The sequence below is a fragment of the Schistocerca americana genome, chromosome 2 (assembly GCF_021461395.2).
Source record: "Schistocerca americana isolate TAMUIC-IGC-003095 chromosome 2, iqSchAmer2.1, whole genome shotgun sequence".
NCBI classification, from domain to species: domain Eukaryota; kingdom Metazoa; phylum Arthropoda; class Insecta; order Orthoptera; family Acrididae; genus Schistocerca; species Schistocerca americana.
This window is the reverse complement of record NC_060120.1, coordinates 722226385-722247826: the sequence shown is the minus strand read 5'-3', so window position 1 is coordinate 722247826 and position 21442 is coordinate 722226385.

The following is a 21442-nucleotide window of genomic DNA, read 5'->3' as shown; positions in this document are numbered from 1 at the left end:
TCCGAACTGAAACGCCTAGAGCCGCTCGGTCACAGCGGACGGCTCGAATCTCGTCCTTGATACCAATTTTCATTCGTCACCTTCAGTCTAAATATGTATATCGTAAACATGAAGTGATTTCTCATCCTCCTTACCCGTCCATCCTGAAACGTAGTGATTTTTTGCTACCTTCGTCGATGAAAAATGCAATCCGTGGTTGCACTTTCTCGATTCTGCCACTATTGCATCAACAGAAGTCAAGACAGATACCTAAAGAAACATTCGCTGCGGCCACACAATCATGGCGTAGAGGCTGTGGGAAAATGTGTACTACAAATGAGCCAAAGTGTACTTTTCAGAGATCGAATCAGAACCACTCACTCCCTAATTGTTTTCCATGACTCACTGTTCACTTACTAAAATAACTGAAAGGAAAGTACCTTGCCTTTTTAATTCAGTGTCATTTTCCTTGTATTTGTACCACTGTGAAGTGGTAGAGTTATAAAATTTAGAGTTATAAAATTTAGAACCAGCAGCGCAGTGCCAGGGCAGAACTAGGCCACAGCCAAGCTGGGCATGGGCCAGTGGACTGCGCACTCAGCAGTTTCGCAACCGTCTCTGTACCGACTGCCTAAACCTGCCATGAGGCTTCAAGGAGGTATTGAAGCCCAATTACGATAGGCCGTCGGCCCAACCACAGGCCTTTCTGCGTGAAAAGCTAATGCCAACATTATCATGACATCAGCACGAAGTATCAGTATTTGAGCACGCGTGAACCAGCTCGTCATCATCGAATAGCTGGGTAGTGATGTCGAGCCTGACCTACTCCTCACCGCGCCGATGGCGTAGATGCTTCTGCCTCAGCCGGGACACGAACCGTTGCCCGCAGCCTAAGCATTTGGGCACCAGGAGCAGCCCGCACATCGCTGTCGTCACCGAGAGTACGATGAGAGGATACAGTCGTCCTGCCATTGCTGGGGTATCAACGGAAGAACACCACTTTCCGAGCCCTGGAGTGGGACACAACCTGACGCTCTCGCAGCAACAGTGGATGGCCATATCTTTACCGGGAGCCCGGCGACGCATCAGCAATCGCAGTAACAGGGTAGCACAGTGAGCAGCTGAAGGCTGCCGCACCGAGGAAACTCCGTCATGTTCACTGCGCTGCCCACTAATAACTGTGTACAGACCCCAATAAAGAAGTTATTGTAACCATCATTGGCCCTTCTTCAGCTGCACAACATCCTTCCTCAGCAGAGAATCCTAACCCACACGAAGCCATGAGAGCCATCCCATTACACCTTCTTTTAACCCGCTTTTAATGAACACAGAAATATGACTAATAATTTACCATTACGTCCCTGAACGTTCTGTGGTTTCCGGAAAGTCCTTTGTCTTCAGTAAAAATTTAAAATGTCGCAACAAAATTCCGAATGTTTTATGAAGACGGGAAATCATAAAAATAAAAGAATTTTTTATTTTTCATAATTTTATTGAAGCCAAAAAATAATATAAAAACTTCAATATTATTGAAACTGATTTTCTCCCTCCTGAAGTTATCTACAGCTGTCGTTCACAATCAGTATGACTCTTTATTTGTCTAAGAGGGCGTAGCTAATGAATTTTGTGGTTTATAAACATGATTTGACTAATTTTACTCGATATGAGTTCACTCCTATTCTCGGTGCTTACTTTTCCTTCTTTGCATAATTCCGCCCACAGATGCCAATGTAGTTGGAATACCTACTCTTTTTCATAATGTACAAGTTAATTCCTGGGTACATCAGTAATCTGGATTCCAGCAAGTTTAAGGAATCACTGCTTCTTGGCAAATATATCTCTGATTAAAATTTGTCTATCCAAACTGGAGGTATTAGGGAGTGAACTGCGAATTTTATTTATAGAAATTATATAAGAAGCAGTCAAATGAAAACAAGGCAAACGGAAAAAAGTAAGTAAACTGTTCAAATAACTTACGGGATTGCTGCCGGGTGCCGGGTCGACCACCGCCGATATTTCGACAGGAGCGCAACCTGCCATTCTCAAGGCACAACTGCAAGGTGGAAGCAGTGTGCAAGGTAAATTAATACCTCGGTTCACAGAGGTGAAACAAGAAGGATACACTACTGGCCCTTAAAATTGCTACAACATGAAGAAATGCAGATCATAAACCGCTATTCATTGGACAAATATATTATACTAGAACTGACAAGTGATTACATTTTCACGCAATTTGGACGCACAGATCGTGAGAAATCAGTACCCAGAACAACCACCTCTGACCGTAACAACGGGCTTGATACGCCTGGGCATTGAGTCAAACAGAGCTTGGATGGCGTGTACAGGTTCAGCTGCCCATGCAGGTTCAACACGATACCACAGTTCATCAAGAGTAGTGACTGGCGTATTGTGACGAGCCAGTTGCTCGGCCACCATTGACCAGACGTTTTCAGTTGGTGAGAGGTATGGAGAACGTGCTGGCCAGGGCAGCAGTCGAACATATTCTGTACCCAGAAAGTCCCGTACATGACCTGCAACATGCGGTCGTGCATTATCCTGCAGAAAAGTAGGGTTTCGCAGGGATCGAATGAAGGGTAGAGCCACGGGTCGTAACACAACTGAAATGTAACGTTCACCGTTCAAAGTGGCGTCAATGCGAACAAGAGGTGACCGATATGTGTAACCATCTACATCTACATTTATACTCCGCAAGACACCCAACGGTGTGTGGCGGAGGGCACTTTACGTGCCACTGTCGTTACCTCCCTTTCCTGTTCCAGTCGCGTATGGTTCGCGGGAAGAACGGCTGTCTGAAAGCCTCCGTGCGCGCTCTAATCTCTCTAATTTTACATTCGTGATCTCCTCGGGAGGTATAAGTAGGGGGATGCAATATATTCGATACCTCATTCAGAAACGCACCCTCTCGAAACCTGGCGAGCAAGCTACACCGCGATGCAGAGTGCCTCTCTTGCAGATTCTGCCACTTCAGTTTGTTAAACATCTCCGTAACGCTATCACGGTTACCAAATAACCCTGTGACGATACGCGCCGCTCCTCTTTGGATCTTCTCTATCTCTTCCGTCAACCCAATCTGGTACGGATCCCACACTGATGAGCAATACTCAAGTATAGGTCGAACGAGTGTTTTGTAAGCCACCTCCTTTGTTGATGGACTACATTTTCTAAGGACTCTCCCAATGAATCTCAACCTGGTACCCGCCTTACCAACAATTAATTTTATATGATCATTCCACTTCAAATCGTTCCGCACGCATACTCCCAGATATTTTACAGAAGTAACTGCTACCAGTGTTTGTTCCGCTATCATATAATCATACGATAAAGGATCCTTCTTTCTATGTATTCGCAATACATTACATTTGTCTATGTTAAGGGTCAGTTGCCACTCCCTGCACCAAGTGCCTATCCGCTGCAGATCATCCTGCATTTCGCTACAATTTTTCAGTGCTGCAACTGGCACCCCATTCCATCATACCGGGTGTGGCAATGACGAATATACGCTTCCAAAGTGCGTTCACCGCGATGTCGCCAAACACGGATGCGACCATCACGATGCTGTAAACAGAACCTGAATTCATCTGAAAAAATGACGTTTTGCCATTCGTGAGCCCGGTTCGTCGTTGAGTACACCATCGCAGGAGCTCCTGTCTGTGAAGCAGCGTCAAGGGTAACTGCAGGCATGGTCTCCGAGCTGATAGTCCATGCTGCTGCAGACGTCGTCGAACTGTTCGTGCAGGTTGTTGTTGTCTTGCAAACATCCCATCTGTTGACTCAGGGATCGAGACGTGGCTGCACGATCGGTTACAGCCATGCGGATAAGATGCCTGTCATCTCGACTGCTAGTGATACGAGGCCGTTGGGATACAGCGCAGCGTTCCGTATTACCCTCCTAAACCCACCGATTTCATATTCTGCTAACAGTCATTGGATCTCGACCAACGCGAGCAGCAATGTCGCGATACGATAAACCGCAATCGCGATATGCTAGAATCCGACCTTATCAAAGTCGGAAACGTGATGGTACACATTTCCCCTCCTTACACGAGGCTTCACAACAACTTTTCACCAGGCAACGCCGGCAACTGCTGTTTGTGTATGAGAAATCGGTTGGATACTTTTTTCATGTCAGCACATTGTAGGTGTTGCCACCGGCGCCAACCTTGAGTGAATGCTCCGAAAATCTAATCATTTGCATATCACAGCATCTTCTTCCTGTCGGTTAAATTTCGCGTCTGTAGCAAGTCATTTTCTTGATGTAGCAATTTTAATGGCCAGTAGTGTACCACACACAGAAGAAATAACCGCAGTCAACATACAACCAAAGATAACCAACATCAGAAATATCGATAGTGACTATCAATCAACAGGTGAGGTAGCATTAATTCTGTCCCTCTGTTTTTAGATGAGTGACAGAGCCGGTTTCCAAGCAGCATTCAAACAAAATCTACCATGTCTGTTTATAAGATTTCTTGATAGTTTGATTTAAAAAAAAATGGTTCAAATGGCTCTGAACACTATGGGACTTAACATCTGAGGTCATCAGTCCCCTAGAACTTAGAACTACTTAAACCTAACTAACCTAAGGACATCAGACACAGCCATGCCTGAGGCAGGATTCGAACCTGTAACCGTAGCGGTCGCGCGGTTCCAGACTGAAGCGCCTAGAACCGCTCGGCCACACCGGCCGGCTGTTTGATTTCAACAGCTTCCTTAATAACACTATCCCAATAGCAGGACGTGCAAGAGAGAATCTCTGTGTTGTTGTATTCCATAGGACGAGCGGTGTCAAGGCAATGTTCTGCAATAGTGTATTTGCTCGGCTGTTGTAAGCATGTGTGACGCTTTTGTTCAATACACCGGTCCTCCACAGTACTGATTGTCTGACCAAAATATGACATGCAACAACTGCAAGGAATACGATGGGCACCAGCCTTACGCAAACCAATATCATCTTTTACAGACGCCAACGGGGGCGCCGGCCGCGGTGGTCTCGCGGTTCTAGGCGCTCAGTCCGGAACCGCGCGACTGCTACGGTCGCAGGTTCGAATCCTGCCTCGGGTATGGATGTGTGTGATGTCCTTAGGTGAGTGAGGTTTAAGTAGTTCTAAGTTCTAGGGGACTGATGTCCACAGATGTTAAGTCCCATAGTGCTAAGAGCCATTTGAACCATTTGAACCAACGGGGGCTTAATCTTAGAATGCGGTCGAAAAACACATTTCACATTATATTTCCGCAAAATACGGCCAATCCTATTGGAAATTCTTCCTGCGTAAGGCAAAAAGGCCGTAGACTTAGGTGCCACATCGTTGCTATCATCACTCACCCGTTGCACAGAAGGCTGATAGCGCAAGGCACGTTTGATCTGCCTCTCACTATAACCATTCTGACGAAAGGTGACTTCGAGATGTGATAGCTCAGCTGCCAAACTTTCAGGATCTGTGATAACGTGGGCCCTGTGAACCAAGGTACGAAATACTGCTTCACGCTGAGCTGGATGGTGAGAACTATCAGTTCGCAGATACAAGTCAGTGTGAGTAGGCTTCCTATAAACAGAATGTCCCAGCGTATGTTGTTTAAATGGTGCTTGTTTAAATGGTGGCTCTGTCTCTCATCAAAAAATAGAGGGACAGAATTAGTGCTACCTCACCTGTTGATTACTAGTCACTATCGATATTTCTGATGTTGGTTATCTTCGGTTGTGTGTTGACTCTGCGGTTACTTGTTCAGTGTGTGGTATCTTCCTTGTTTCTCCTCTGTGAACTGAGGTATTAAATTCCCTTGCACATTGCTTCCTCCTTGCAGTTGTGCCTTGAGAATGGCAGGGTGCGCTCCCGTCGAAATATCGGCGGTGGTCGACGACGTCATCCTGCAGCAAACCCGCAAGTTATTTGAACATTCAATTCGCCGGGAAAAGCTAAGGTCTCACAGTAAGTAAACTGTTTATTATTTCATAAGTTATCGTCATAACTGTTAATATTTTATACCACTGTGCGACACAATGGTCAACGCCTTCATGGAAAAATGTTTGCGGTTACCTGTGGAACCATGATGGTACCCAGGCGCTCACGTCTTCGTTCAAAGCAAATCGACGGCAACGAATGTCTTTCTTCAAGGCTACGAAAATATGGAATCTCATGGAGAAAGACTGGTACTATATGAGGGATGCGTAAGGGATTCTCAGCGAAACTTCTTCAACGGAGCCGGAACAAGGCCGTCGATCTGCTTTGGACGAAGAGGTGCGCGTTTGTGTACAATCATGGTTCCGTAGGCAACCGCAAACATTTTTCCATGAACGTATTGACCTTTCTGTCTCACAGTGGGATACAAGTGTTAATAGTTTTGGCGATTACTTTTGAAATAATAAACAGCCTACTTACCTTTCTCCATCTGTCTCATTTCCATTTGACTGCCCCTTACAGTTATTTTCAGACTGTTGGTCACCGTTTTACCGTCTCAAAATTACCGGTTTTGGATAGAGTCGCCCATATTTACGTCATTTCTTGAAGTTACGGATTAACTATTCTGAACAGTAACACTATCGGTTTCACCGCCATATACTCAGTGTTTCCGTTCAGACTCGTTACTTTGCAACTACGGGAAACAGGGAAGGTTTGAAAACATTTCTGCACACTAACTGATATGCATTGTACACCAATGTTGCACATGGGCGCCTCTGGCGACCGTCTCAGCTTGGCGCCCCAAGAGGCGGCTTGTGCCGTTTGAGCCTTAAACCGGCCGTGACGAGAAATGATCTCAAGATAGACAACTCTGTCCGAAACCGGTCATTATCTGATGATAAAATAGTCATTGACAATCTAAAAAAAAGTATATTTTACCATTTGCACAGTTCGATAATCGCTGCATGTGCCAGGTATTGGCTTCCTTGGACCAGACTAAGCTAACTTCAACTCCACCCAGACTGAAGAATTCCCACCTTTCAAGGTGGTAGTAGGCTGGTGACTACTCTTTTTTAAGATTCCTTGCGTTTCAACAAGTTTTTTTAAGGTAAATTGATTCTTTTTGAAAAATATAACTGTCCTTTTGACATCAACAGCTTTCTGTATTGTGTGTTGCACAATGAGATTTAATGAGTGTACAAATTATGGTATATGTGGCAGAGTTAAAAGCACAGTACGTAATTTCATGTTTGAAGTACTGTACGTTATTATGGCAGTGATTTTAAACTTGGTATTGTATTTGCTGATAACAGTGTTTAACTAATACGAAATAATTTCTTTTTGCATGTTGGAAGTACTGTGGAAAACAAGACTTTAATTGAGTCTTCTTATCTATAAAGTATATCGTCACTGCATAAAAACGAATATTATTTATAACGGTCCACACATTGCTGCCTTCAGCTGTGGTCAAATTACGTTAATTTTATCAAGTAACTGGTCATTAGAGGGTCTGACATCTTTTTCGAATTTTTAAATCATGATTTGGGCAAAGTATATACATGAACTTTCTTAATGTTGTGTATCTAATGCTACAATTTTATCTCATGTAATCGACTTTACAACTTCAAAGAATTTACCTACGGGTTGTTTCCAACAAAATTCGGCTGGAGAAGAGGGTGTCACAAAAGAAAGTAAGTCAGTACCTGACCAGAAACCCAGAAACCATTCTCGATACAGACTGAGACTCACTTTGACATCATGGAAGGCGAATTTCATCTGAAGTGAAAGCAAACGTTGTTAGCTTGATTGGCTTCCTGTCCCACACAGTTTCAGAGATACTGATGAATACTTGGTCTATACATGTCTCTTCAGGTTCGATGAGACAGAAGAACAGGGAGTTATAGCTCGCAGTAATGTCATTTTCATTTTGTTATCCACTTTGATAAATTATACCACACGTTGCTTGAAGCTCTTTAGGCAAAGGTTATGTTGTTGGCATGTTGTGCAGCACTCAAAAATAATTTATTTGGAAAAATTAAAATACTTTTTAAATACTCCACTGGCCATTAAAATTGCTGCACCACGAAAATAACGCGCTACAGACGCGAAATTTACCCACAGGAAAAAGATGCTGTGATATGCAAATGATTAGCTTTTCACAGCATTCACACAAAGTTGGCGCCGGTGGCGATACCTACAACGTGCTGACGGGAGGAAAGTTTCCAACCGATTTCTCATACACAAACACCAGTTGACCGGCGTTGCCTGCTGAAAAGTTGTTGTGATGCCTCGTGTGAGGAGGAGAAATGCGTACCATCACGTTTCCGACTTTGATAAAGGTCGGATTGTATCATATCGCGATTGCGGTTTATCGTATCGCGACACTGCTACTCGCGTTGGTCGAGATCCAATGACTATTAGCAGAATATGGAATCGGTGGGTTCAGGAGGGTAATACGGAACGCCGTGCTGGATCCCAACGGTCTCGTACCACTAGCAGTCGAGATGACAGGCATCTTATCCGCATGGCTGTAACGGATCGTGCAGCCACGTCTCGATCCCTGAGTCAACAGATGGGGGCGTTTGCAAGACAAAAACCATCTGCACGAACAGTTCGACGTCTGCAGCCGCATGGACTATCAGCTCGGAGACCATGGCTGCGGTTACCCTTGACGCTGCATCACAGACAGGAGCGCCTGCGATGGGGTACTCAACGACGAACCTGGGTGCACGAATGGCAAAACGTCATTTTTTCGGATGAATCCAGGTTCTGTTTACAGCATCATGATGATCGCATTCGTGTTTGGCGACATCGCGGTGAACGCACAATAGAAGCGTGTATTCGTCATCGCCACACTGGCGTATCACCCGGCGTGATGGTAAGGGGTGCGATTGGTTACACGTATCGGTCACCTCTTGTTCGCATTGACGGAACTTTGAACAGTGGACGCTACATTTCAGATGTGTTACGACCCGTGGCTCTACACTTCATCCGATCCCTGCGAAACCCTATATTTCAGCAGGATAATGCACGATCGCATGTTGCAGGTCATGTATGGGTCTTTCTGGATACAGAAAATGTTCGACTGCTGCCCTGGCCAGCACATTCTCCAGATATCTCACCAACTGAAAACGTCTGGTCAATGGTGGCCGAGAAACTGGCTCATCACAATACGCCAGTCACTACTCTTGGTGAACAGTGGTAACGTGTTGAACTTGCATGGGCAACTGTACCTGTACACGGCATCCAAGCTCTGTTTGACTCAATGCCCAGGCGTATCAAGGCCTTTATTACGGCCAGAGGTGGTTGTTCTTGGTACTGATTTCTCAGGATCTATGCACCCAAATTGCGTGAAAATGTAATCGTCAGTTCTAGTATAATATATTTGTCCAATGAATAGCGGTTTATCATCTGCATTTCTAGTTGGTGTAGCAATTTTAATGGCCAGTAGTGTAGTAAAAACTTAAAATGAGAAAGAATGTACATGCAGAATATTCTACAATCTATGCATGCATATGAGTAAAATTTAATAATGTAATACATGTACTTTTATTCTGTATTGAACAACATCTATGGTGAACTGAACACAAATCGAGGAAGATGAGTGAATAAATAATCAAACTGACTAGCGAGTGAATCAGTGAATGAGCCAGGACTTCTGAGAGCTGAATCAGTGAAAGAGCCAAGAGCGCAAAGCACTTGGTGATTTCAGTGTCACCATGCTGTCGGCTCCAGGCAGGGTCAGGAGCGGTTGGTAAGCAGTGAACTACTGACAGCAGCTAGTTCCCTTGTGATTTGCTCCATGCAGAATCAAAAATGGCAGGGGAGCGATGAGCAGAGAGCTAGCTCACCCACTCTCATGAATCAGTTCTTTGCATTTTTATAAGAAGGCAGAAACACTACCCTGGCTGCATAAAGCTTTGTATGAAAAGCACAACTGGTTTCACACCAAATTAGGCACATCCTGAGGTGATCTAAGTAGGGAGTAGAAAGGAAGTATTCTATAGTCTTTTTCTGTTCACATTGGCTTAGTGAAGATTGTTTATGGAGTAGAATAGCCCCAAACATTAAGTGCTTATATAAATTTTTTCTGTAACTATTGTACACTGTCACAAAGCCTGAAGCGTGATGCCTTTGCAGCTCCCTCGTTCCCCAGTTTGTTGCTGTGTGCACCTTGTCAGTTCTCTTTTCAAATCAAGAGCAAAAACTTTTCTCCACTTTCTACCCTTTCCACGTCTGACAACTCCTCACTACAGTAAGATATTCATACACATCATCTAACACGTATTTTCGTGCAGCTTGCAAGCTTTGTCTTACTACAATGGTCCATGCCGTAGTGACTAATTTATGATCTTTCGAGGGATGCTGTTGCATCCACCTGCTCCACAAATTTTGTTCGACTCATTGCGATCACTGGAGAGACGTCTCGGGTCTGAAGAGCACCACTACTTTTTTCCTGAGCCACTGACTGCTCAGTCTGAAGAATATCTTTGCATAAGTTCAGCTATAGATCGTCTCTCTCTTTCATATAGCTGCAGGTTGAGAAATTATACAAATAAAAATATTTTTGTGTGGCTATTTCGTGAAAATGAAAATCAGAGACCTTAGAATTTGAATGCATCTCTTGTAAGATCTGCACTGTAGATCTCTGTTAGTGGCGATGCCCAAAGAACTTGCATAAATTCTTGATGTAAGCTGCATACTTTCACAGTGGCATGAGACAGTTGCACAGATTAGGATTATCTTCGCACTGTGGGTGTCAGATAAGACAATCAGGGACTCTTTGCTGAGATCTCTAAGCCAACTGGAGACTTAATGAGAGTGGTGAATTTGTCAAATTTATATTTAGTAGTAAGAGGAGATTCATCTTTATTTCAGTGTTAGTTGCCCTTGGCTGCAGCATCAGCTAAGAGACTGGCAGCTAAAAGTGTTCACAAGACTTCAACGTGTAGTATCATCTGCTTCCACACTGGCATTGAAGCTGTTTGCAATGCTGCTGTGTCCGCCTCTTTATTTGTGAGGGAATGCTAAACGCTTCAGGATACATTTAAGCCGGCCGCGGTGGCCGAGCGGCTCTAGGCGCGTCAGTCCGGAACCGCTCGACTGCTACGGTCGCAGGTTCGAATCCTGCCTCAGGCATGGATGTGTGTGATATCCTTAGGTTAGTTAGGTTTAAGTAGTTCTAAGTTCTAGGGGACTTATGACCTAAGATGTTGAGTCCCATAGTGCTCAGAGCCATTTGAACCATTTGATACATTTAATAAGTGGTTAGTGCTGTAGTCACGCTTTCAGTTATACGTACTCTCCTCCGCCAGCAAGATAATGTTAGACACATTTCTACATCTACATGTACCTTCGCATATAAACAACAACTGTAAAGGGAAAGACTGTTGGTTCAAATGGCTCTGAGCAGTATGGGACTTAACTTCTGAGGTCATCAGTCCCCTAGAACTTAGAACTACTTAAACCTAACTAACCTAAGGACATCACACACATCCATGCCCGAGGCAGGATTCGAACCTGCGACCGTAGCGGTCGCGCGGTTTCAGACTGTAGCGCCTAGAACCGCGCGGCCACAAACCATAGTGCTCAGAGCCAACCCGGCCGGCTAGACAGTTGGTATTTACAATGGCATAACATGTTAGATGTCTTACAATTCCAACCATGCATGGAGTGTACGACTGATTGGTTGCCTGTTTACGTGCTGTAGTAAAGCTAATCTTGTCTTCAAGGTGACTACGGAAGTGATATGTATTGGGCAGAAGAAGACTTCCATATGCTTGTCTTAATGCAGGTTCTTGAAATTTTGTAAGTAACCTGTCGCGGGAAAACTGGTCCCTCCACTGTAGGATTTATCGATTCAAGTTCTTTGACATTTCCATGTTGCTCTCCCGTGAGTCAAAGAAACTGTTACTAATAGTGTTGCTATTCTTTGTCCTCAGAAAGACCTTACGGAACTCAAATGTGAAGAAGATGCGAATATCACCTTAATATAAAGAATGAAGTATATCAAAGAAGCTTAATGGCTCAAAGAGAAATAGTAAATAAGCACACAGGGCCAATGTTGAATCAAATGAGAAGCAGTAATAGAAAAACGGTGTCGAAATAATGGAAAGTTAGGATCAATGAATATTATCACAGTAGATCTCACTAAAAAAAAACTTCATGCCGGGAAACCAGTCCTTACAAAGCCGGGAGAAAACAAGTAAACTCAGTGCCTGGCAGACAGAGGCACAGTGTGTGAATAAAACGGAACTAAAAGGAAAATACACAGACAAAAACAGAGCTCGAGAGTAGCCACATTTTCATTGTTTTACAGAAGAATGGGGCGAAATGTAAACTTGTGCGCAGGTGTTTCGCAGAAGACAGGTGCATAATGAACAGGGGGTGGGGCAGCGCGGCGCCTTGCGGCTGGCTCGTGTTACCGCCGCGCTCTGGCAGGTGCGGTGTCAGCTGCTCTCCCCCACCTGCCGCGCTTTAATGGTGCTTCCTGGGCAGATCTGCGATAACGGAGTTCAGAAGATAAGCAAACGCAAAGCATGTACTGGAGTGCCACCTTGCCGCCCTTCTCTATCTCTCTTCCTCCTTCATGTTACTTCTTCTTCTACGACGAGCGTTCAATAAGTAATGGAAGGAAATTTCTTTATCGGAAAATTCCGATTGAAAAAAAAAAAAAACTGCGGTGTCTGCTGTGGGTCATCGTCAAAACTTCCCGCTTAGGCTCCTATAGTTTCATGAAGTTCCTATAGGTGGCGGCGCTATACGTAATCTTCAAAATGGCATCGTCACGGAGTTGCGTTCCAAGCAGAGCTCTCACTGATTTTCTATTGGCTAAAAACCAGAGCATTGCACATATTCTCATGCACTTGGAGAAAATCTGTGTTTGCTGGCAGTAAACAAAAGCACGGTTAGTCGTTGGGCGAGGCGTCTGTCATTGGTTGGTTGGTTTTGAGGGAGGGAGACCAGACAGCGAGGTCATCGGTCTCATCGGATTAGGGAAGAACGGGGAAAGAAGTCGGCCGTGCCCTTTGAAAGGAACCATCCCGGCATTTGCCTGGAGCGATTTAGGGAAATCACGGAAAACCTAAATCAGGATGGCCGGACGCGGGATTGAACCGTCGTCCTCCCGAATGCGAGTCCAGTGTCTAACCACTGCGCCACCTCGCTCGCGTCTGTCATTACCGGAATAAGGTTGCGCATACCCGTCCGATCTCAAGCGTGCCGATCAGCCGTGCACAATTGTCATCCCTGCAGTGTTGGAAAGTACGGAGTCTTATCATTTGAGATGATTGACGGATCACAATGAAATACCTCGGTGCAGAGCTGAACGTCTGTGTTGGTAGTGCTGACACCGCTGCGGTACTCAAAGGCGTGCGCCCGCTCCGATTCTCGCAGCTTATCAGAAGGCCATAAAAAGCAACAAAGGACCATCTGTGAGAAATTACGTGCCGTTTTTGTGAAACATCGTCACAGATGATGTAGCATGTGTTCATCACTTCGAACCGGAGACAAAACAACGGTCTGCGCATGCGAGAGCAGCTCACTCAACTTCATTGAACTGTTCTTCCTCATCCTCCAAACTGCCCCGACCTCATACCCTCTGACTTGCATCTGTTTGGCCCAGTGAAGGATGTACTCCACATGAAGCAGTAACTGGTTGATAGGGAGGTTATTGATACAGTAAGACATTGGTTCTGACGTCAACCTGTAGAGTGGTACCATGCGGGCATACGGGCCCTCCCAGTAAGGTGGCATAAGGCCGACGCATTCAGCTGAGACTACGCTGAAAAGAGGATTTTGTAGTCGAAAGACTGGGGAATAATATGGCGTATTGGATGGTTCAAATGGCTCTGAGCACTATGGGACTTAACATCTGAGGTCATCAGTCCCCTAGAACTTAGAACTACTTAAACCTTACTAACCTAAGGACATCACACACATCCATGCCCGAGGCAGGATTCGAACCTGCGACCATCGCGGTCTTGCGGTTCCAGACTGCAGCGCTTTTAACCGCACGGCCACTTCGGCCGGCGGTGAAAAGCATTTTAAAAATATAAATATTTAGTTGTTGTCACCCTGAATATATCCCCTCCTCTATCCGTACGAAGCTCTATGCGAATTTTCCATTTATGGAAACAGTTCTGGAACTCTTCTTCCGTAAGCTTCTTGATAAAGCGTGCAGCTTTTTCTTTCACTGTTTCAAAAGACTGAAACCCTGCTCCTTTTAATTCATATTTGCCCTTAGGGAATAGATAGAAGTCACAAGGTCCTATGTCTGCCGAATAAGGTGGGTGGTCTAACACTGAAATGCTGTACTTTGCTAGAAACCTCGGAATAGACAAAGCGGCATGAGGCGGAGCGTTGTCTTGAGGTAGGACGCACGACTTGTTCTTCCATATTTCGCGTAGATTTTTCTTATTTTCTCGTAGAGTTCAGAAAGTACCTCAAGGTATTAATGTTGATTAATAGTTGATCTTCAGCAACCCAGTGAAGCTACGCAGTTCCATGAATATCGAAAAACCAGTCAGCATCGCACTGAAACTTGATTTATTGATACGAGACTTTTTCGCTCTCGGGGAAGTTGCTCCCTTCCAGCACATGGATTGTCACTTAATATCTGGAGCATGAGCGAAAAACCAAGATTCGTCACATGTTATCACTTTTCCAACAAATTAGTATAATTTTCAATGGTATTCAAAACGTCAGTACAAACATTTTTAAGGGCTTCCTTCTGGTCGATCGCGAGCGTTTCCGACACTAATTTCGCACACAATCTTCTCGTGTTAAATTGGTTACGTAAAATTTTCCTTAACCTTTCTTTGTCAATTCCCATAGTTTCAGCAATCGATCGAATACTCAAACGGCGGTCAGACCTACTTTTTTGGTATTTTCATCCGTTTTTGATGTTGAAGGGCGCCCCGGGAGTGAGCCATTTTAAACGTCTTTTCGGCCATCTTGGATACGTTTCAACCGCTCAAAAGCTCGCACACATGATCAACAGTGTTCACCACACACTTTAGTAAACGATTCGTCTTAGTAGCATTTTTTCTAAGTTCCTTCAGAAACTTCATGACAATTCGTTACTCTGTTACTACACTTTGCATTTTCCGGCAAACAAAATAACAGCTCCTACACAAACAAAGGCCACTGCCACATTGGTTTGTCTACAGACACCAGTGATACCGCATTCGACTGAGAACGCTTCGCACTTCACAGCTATCGGTGGTTCATCTTTGGCGCATGTGTACTTCCTTTGTGAAAACATCAGTCCCGTTATTTTATAATCACAACTCGTCGTCATTTGAAGAGCCAAACATTTGGTACACTCTACACCAAATGGACATTTCTCGCTGCAGTTTTAATGGACAACAGAATATCAGCATACTCGAATGCAGAAAAATGCTGAGAAGACACGAGAAGAAGTTCCCTTCGAAAGGTGCAGCGCACTGCAAGTTACGAATTTGAGAGAGTCCACAGCAGAGAACTTCAGGTATCTTGGCACCACTTTGAACAGTCCTGAAACCTTGATGCTGTAGATAAAGAATGGTTGATTTTTCCATCCAGAACATACTTTGATATCATATAGGTTATGCAATCCAAATCATGGTACTGATGGTATTATATGACAATTGTCGGTAGACGACAAGGAACTATTAACGTACTGGCGAAAAATATTGAGAAAATCTTAGGCCCCACACGAAATAGGTAAAATTTGATAAGAATAAGGACTGAAGCGACCTGAAAATGGAGGGGAACAGACGTCGATTGGTAGAATATGTAGCTCACTTTCTTTGAAAACTTGAGTTAAAACTCTGACTATGGACGTTCGTCCGCGGAAGTGATGGTACATAACACAAACGGAGTCAAATATGGAACGACGAAAAACGTTTAAAAAGGGGAGCCAACTGTGACATTTAAGGTTAATAAAAGCAAAAAATGTTTTCATCGACATGTGGTATGGAGTTTCTGACCATACTAATTCTAGTTGTTTTACTTTCGGCTTGGTCTTTTTATGCTGATGCTATGTCTCAGAGTGCTCTCTAAAAAGTTAGTGCAGACTAACGGCAGAACTTTCAAATAAAGTAGTGCACTTTGCGATGCTAGTTACAGTTATCGCATGAAGCTCTGATTCTGTCAACTTAGTGCTCTGCTTCCTACCGAGGACTAAGTTGGTGTAACGCGACCGTGCAAACCATAGACGATAAGAAGGTACGTAGAATTAGTGTGTTTAACTTCGCGATTGCCTATGACAGATAGACCTGATTATGGTTGGGTTATGTTGCTTTCAGCCTCAGTTCAGACGACGCCAACGTTTTGGATCGTCCACAGAGTGTATAATAATGATTCCTGTTATCAATGTTATCACCCAGAGTCGAAGAGGTAAACAGATTTCACTCCATGCTGATGAACTTATGCACTGTGATCTAATAATACGTATGTTTCACTATATGTATTAAACAGAAACTGTCATCGTGCTTGGTGTTCTGTGACATGATTGATATGGTGATATTAGGTAGGCATCTGTTCCGGATTTGAACGCATGCAGAATTAGTATCCCGTCTACTAGCCCACAGTTACTATTATATATGTAAACGGATTAATAAAACACGGTATACGACTAATTACAATTTAAGAACCTTCAATATCGCAGCGCGTCAGCAATCGTCGGTTAATATATTAAAAATCTAAAAACCCGCCTCGATTGCGAATAAAGCACCTAGTGTTAAGTGTTAACCCAGGATTCGGCGTGGATAACTACACCTTCTTTAGAACAACAAAAAAAAACCATAATTGCCTAAGAAGACCTTTGTCAATGATGAAAAGAACACCATAGCTATACATTTATAAACGGAAAAGAAAAGGAAAACACAAACAGTACATATGTACAAATTTACGCTCCACCTCACACCGGCCTATGTTCGATGGGCCATGACCCGCCATAAACTGCAGCTACAAACGGTCGCTCACTCCGAGTGAGGTGTAGTTATCTTCGCCGAAACCTGGGTTAACACTTAACACTAGGTGCTTTTTTCGCAATCGAGGCGGGTTTTTAGTTTTTTAATACTAATTACAATCTAAGGCCATATCCTTTACCGTCTGTGTAAAATGCTTTATTGGCGAATAGGTTTACCTACTTAACTACTTAAGCTGTTCTTGATATGTGCCTACTAGCGGTACGTTTAGTCACTTCCAGTTCTTGTTTTCTTTGAGGTACCCTTGTACCATACTCTCATTATATACTCCAGGGCACAACTCAATAGTAAAGGTGATAGGCAATCATCTTGTCTTAAACCTGCTTTTAAAGCGAATGGCTCAGAAATTTCTCATGTACACTTCACTTTAGATTTGATGTTGATTAGAGTAAGTGCTATTAATTTAATTAGATTTGGATAGAGTTCCAGATTCCTTAAAATTTTTATTACTGAAGAACTATAGAGACAGTTATATGCCTTCTCAAAATTTACAAATGTTATTGCATGGTGTTTGTTCCGTTTCATGTAGTTATACCTACTTTTATGACACGTTTTGGTTCCACCCCATTCAAGTGACATTAATCATACAGCTTTTCAAATGTTTTACGTGGCTGACACAAAAAGAATATCGCCATCCTCGTCAGGTTGGCATAGCCTAATTGTAACACCGAAATCGATTGTGTATGAATAAAAACAGTAAATACAGCTGCCGGTGTTACCCTTACTATATATGAAAAATTTTAAATAAATCTGAGTTGCATAAAAAACAAACAGTTTACAATATTTTGAGTCTGGCTGACCTAATTAACAAAAAAGATGACAGAAAAAATCTCCCTGAAGACGAATATCTGACGAGAACCGTCCGCAACATGATATAGCTGCGATCTTTGTAGAGAATTTCAAACACGGCTGCATTTCCGCATGAGGTTAATGCTAGACATCAATTGTATTCAACAGTGATGACTCTCTGTTGAATTGTTACGGGTCTTGGTGTCTGGAAAGCTCTAAAATGACCATAACACGATAAACTTCACTGAACTGTAATCCGTGCTGGACCTGCTACAAAGCTCCCAAATATTAGTCTGCAAAATACGATCCAAAAGTCGTCTTTGTGGCCTTACCAGTACGCTAAAAACTTCAGGAAGAGACTGTACTTCGACTGTACTGCAAAGACGACGTTACGGGTGTCGTGAAAGTCCTGTTCTGCGCCATCTTTGAATTACGTTACTGTCTCAGCGAGGGAATATTCCTGTATTGTACACAGATCACTGTATCAGTTTGTGCGGGATTTACAGACACTTCATAGTAACTGTTCATATTTGTTCTCTCCGTTTTACTCCTCTGTATATTGTTTCTAGACTTTGGACACTAGTTAAGTTATGTCTGTATTTGCCGCTATGTTACTTACGTATTTAAATAACATTGTATGTCTGAATGTGTATATGTTATTCAACTAATTCCATCAGTTCATAGTAACTCTTCATATTTGTTCTCTCCGTTTTACTCATCTGCATACTGTTTCTAGACTTTGGACACTAGTTAAGCTATGTCTGTATTTGCAGCTATGTTACTTACGTATTTAAATAGCATTGTATGTCTGAATGTATATATGTTATTCAACTAATTCCATCAGATAAAATAATTTTCGTCAACCATTCCTCTTGTTGACTTAATTTTGATGTTGCAGAAATCTGAATGTCCGTATTTCTTCCATTTCTCCATCAATCGCCATTAAAATTAATTTCCTTTTTCCTACTGCCTAACTCCTCTCGCATTCACATTGCTTCCAATTCTCTCCCCATAGTTTTTTCTGTGTTATCATGCGTGGCTAAGCGTTCTTCCAACACTCCTGATTACATTCTGTTTCATGAGACGTAAACGAAGATGTAGTGAGCTAAAAACCTTGTTTTTCCTAAAAATAACACTTTTCAGTACCGTTATACCGCAATGTTTCACTCAGTAGAGTAAAATTTGATAACTGTTTTTTGTTTTTTTCCAGTGCGATAAATTTACTTTAATTCCCAGAGTTCAATTTAAAAAATAGTGACACTGATTTGAAATAATTTCAGTTTCGTACCGCCTTAGACTATCCCCACAAGTCAAAATTTAATGTTATGCGCAGCTGCCTGCAAACAAGCTCTGCTACAAAATCCTGGAACGGCGAAATGAGTCTGTAATTGGAAAGTTCATTATACATCATGAGCAGAGAGCCTCACCCGAAACGAGGCATTTCTCTCGCTGTCATTAGCACTGGGTCGCTAATTACTTCGATTGTCAGTTCATCCCCAATACATGTGCTATAGAAAGGGGTGGTGTCCGAAGGGGAGGGGGATGGGAACCGTCCATCGCACTGTGGCAACGGCAGCAGTATTACTGGAACAAAAATTAATATTTTTCAAACCACATTTTCTGGCTGAGTTATGTTCTTTCGGAAGACAATGTGTGATCATAACGAATGTTGTCGTAAGTTCGTCTGCTTTCTTTTGCTGTTATTATGATGTTACAGGCAGTAAGTTGTAGTCTGTGCCAAAATCTCATGACAGTTTATTTGCCCTCGCAGCCTGGAGCGTTGTTGTATCGCAGGTGGCGCATTCCCGTACCTAGTGTTCTGTACCATGTTCATTTGTAAGGCGTCTGTTTGGAATGTTTTTCGTCGGTTATTTGAAAAACAGTTGACTTTAACGAGTTTTCTGAGCACTAAGAGTCAGAAAAAGTGATCGCTTTTTATTTACTTCATGGCAGTCTGTAGCTGTGGTACTACTTATACCCAACAAACTCCCAAATGTAGTTATGAGACAAAACCTTATGATGACCTCCTTAGCTGCGTATGGGTCCATCTTCGAACGCAATACGGTATCAATTCTGCGTTGAACAGATTCGCCAAGTACTCGGTGACATGGCGGAAGCCACCATATGTCTGCAAAGATGACGCAATACCCGTAAATTACGGGTCAATATGGATACACTGCCGCAAACTATCCTGCTTTAGAGAGCGGGCAAGCCTTGTAGCCTACTCATTGTTTCACCGTCCTTCATCCTCTTTCCATGGTTCTTCTTTTTCCCGGCCTTATCCTTTGTCTTCAGGTGATCGCCTTGCGTCTCTGGATTTGGCAGTGTTGACGGTAGAAGGTAGCTTTATGTTCTCTCCGTCGCCATCCTCTTCCCCCACAAGACGAAATTTGAGTGCCACATGTGTCCCCGTTTAGCGTTATCCCATACGAAACTGCGAGATCTTCAAAATATTAGCGGATCGTGTAGCTGAGAGGGGTCGTAAGTACCCACATGATATGCAACTACTCGGATTTGGGAAACAGACGCACACCGGCCCCCGACGTTAATCCGCCGGGCGAATTCGATACCGGAGATGTAAGCATACAGCTTTTAACCTGCCCATGCTTGCCCGACAGCCAGGCGGCCAAGCAGCCGTACATTAGCAGGACAACGGGCAGACTGCATTACACCCATACAAGCCACGCTAAATGAATTATGCTTCCCTGCTACGATACGCTAGTGTTATGAGTAAGGTTCAGAAGTTGATTGAAAGTCTTTGTTTACCCCAATATCACAAGACAAGGCTCAACGAAATATATATTCAGTTTGGGTCATTGTAGGCCTAAAAATGGTGGGATTATAATTGAAGAGCCAAAGAAACTGGTACACCTGCCTAATATCGCGTAAGGCCCCCGCAAGCACGCAGAAATCTGGGGGAAATTGACACCATGAATCCTGCAGGCGTGTCCATAAATCCTTAAGATTACGAGGGAGTGGAGATCTCTTCTAAACAGTACGTAGCGAGGCATCCCAGACACGCCCAGTAATGTTCATGTCTGGGGAGTTTGGTGGCAAGCGGAAGTGTTTAAACTCAGAAGAGAGTTCCTGGAGCCACTCTGTAGCAATTCTGGATATGAGGGGTGTCGCATTGTCCTGCTGGAATTGCATACGTCGGTTGGAATGCACAATGGACTTGAATGGATGCAGGTGACCAATCACGATGCTTACGTTCATGTCACCTGTCAGAGTCGTATCTAGACGTATGAGGGGTCCCATATCACTCCAACTGCGCACCCTTAACAGCCTTACTGAGCCTCCACCAGCTTGACAAGTACCCTGCTGACATGCAGGATCCATGGACTCATCACGTTGTCTCCATACCTGTACACGTCCATCCGCTATATGCACTCTGAAACGAGATTCGTCCAACCACGCAATATATTTTCAGACATCGAGAGAGCACATTGATTGTTTTTTCGTTGAATAGTTCGCACACTGACATTTGTTGATGGCCTAGCGTTGAAATCTGCAGCAATTTGAGGAAGCGTTGCAGGTCTGTCACGTTGAACGATGTATTTCAGTCGTCGTTGGTCCCACTCTTGCAGGACCTTTTTCCGGCCGCAGCGATGTCAGAAATTTGATATTTTGCCGGATTCCAGATATTCACGGCACACTCGTGAAATGGTCATACGAGAAAATCCCCACTTCATCGCTACCTCTGAGATGCTGTGTCCCATAGCTCGTGCGCTGACTATAACACAACGTTCAAACTCACTTAAATCTTGATTACCTGCCACTGTA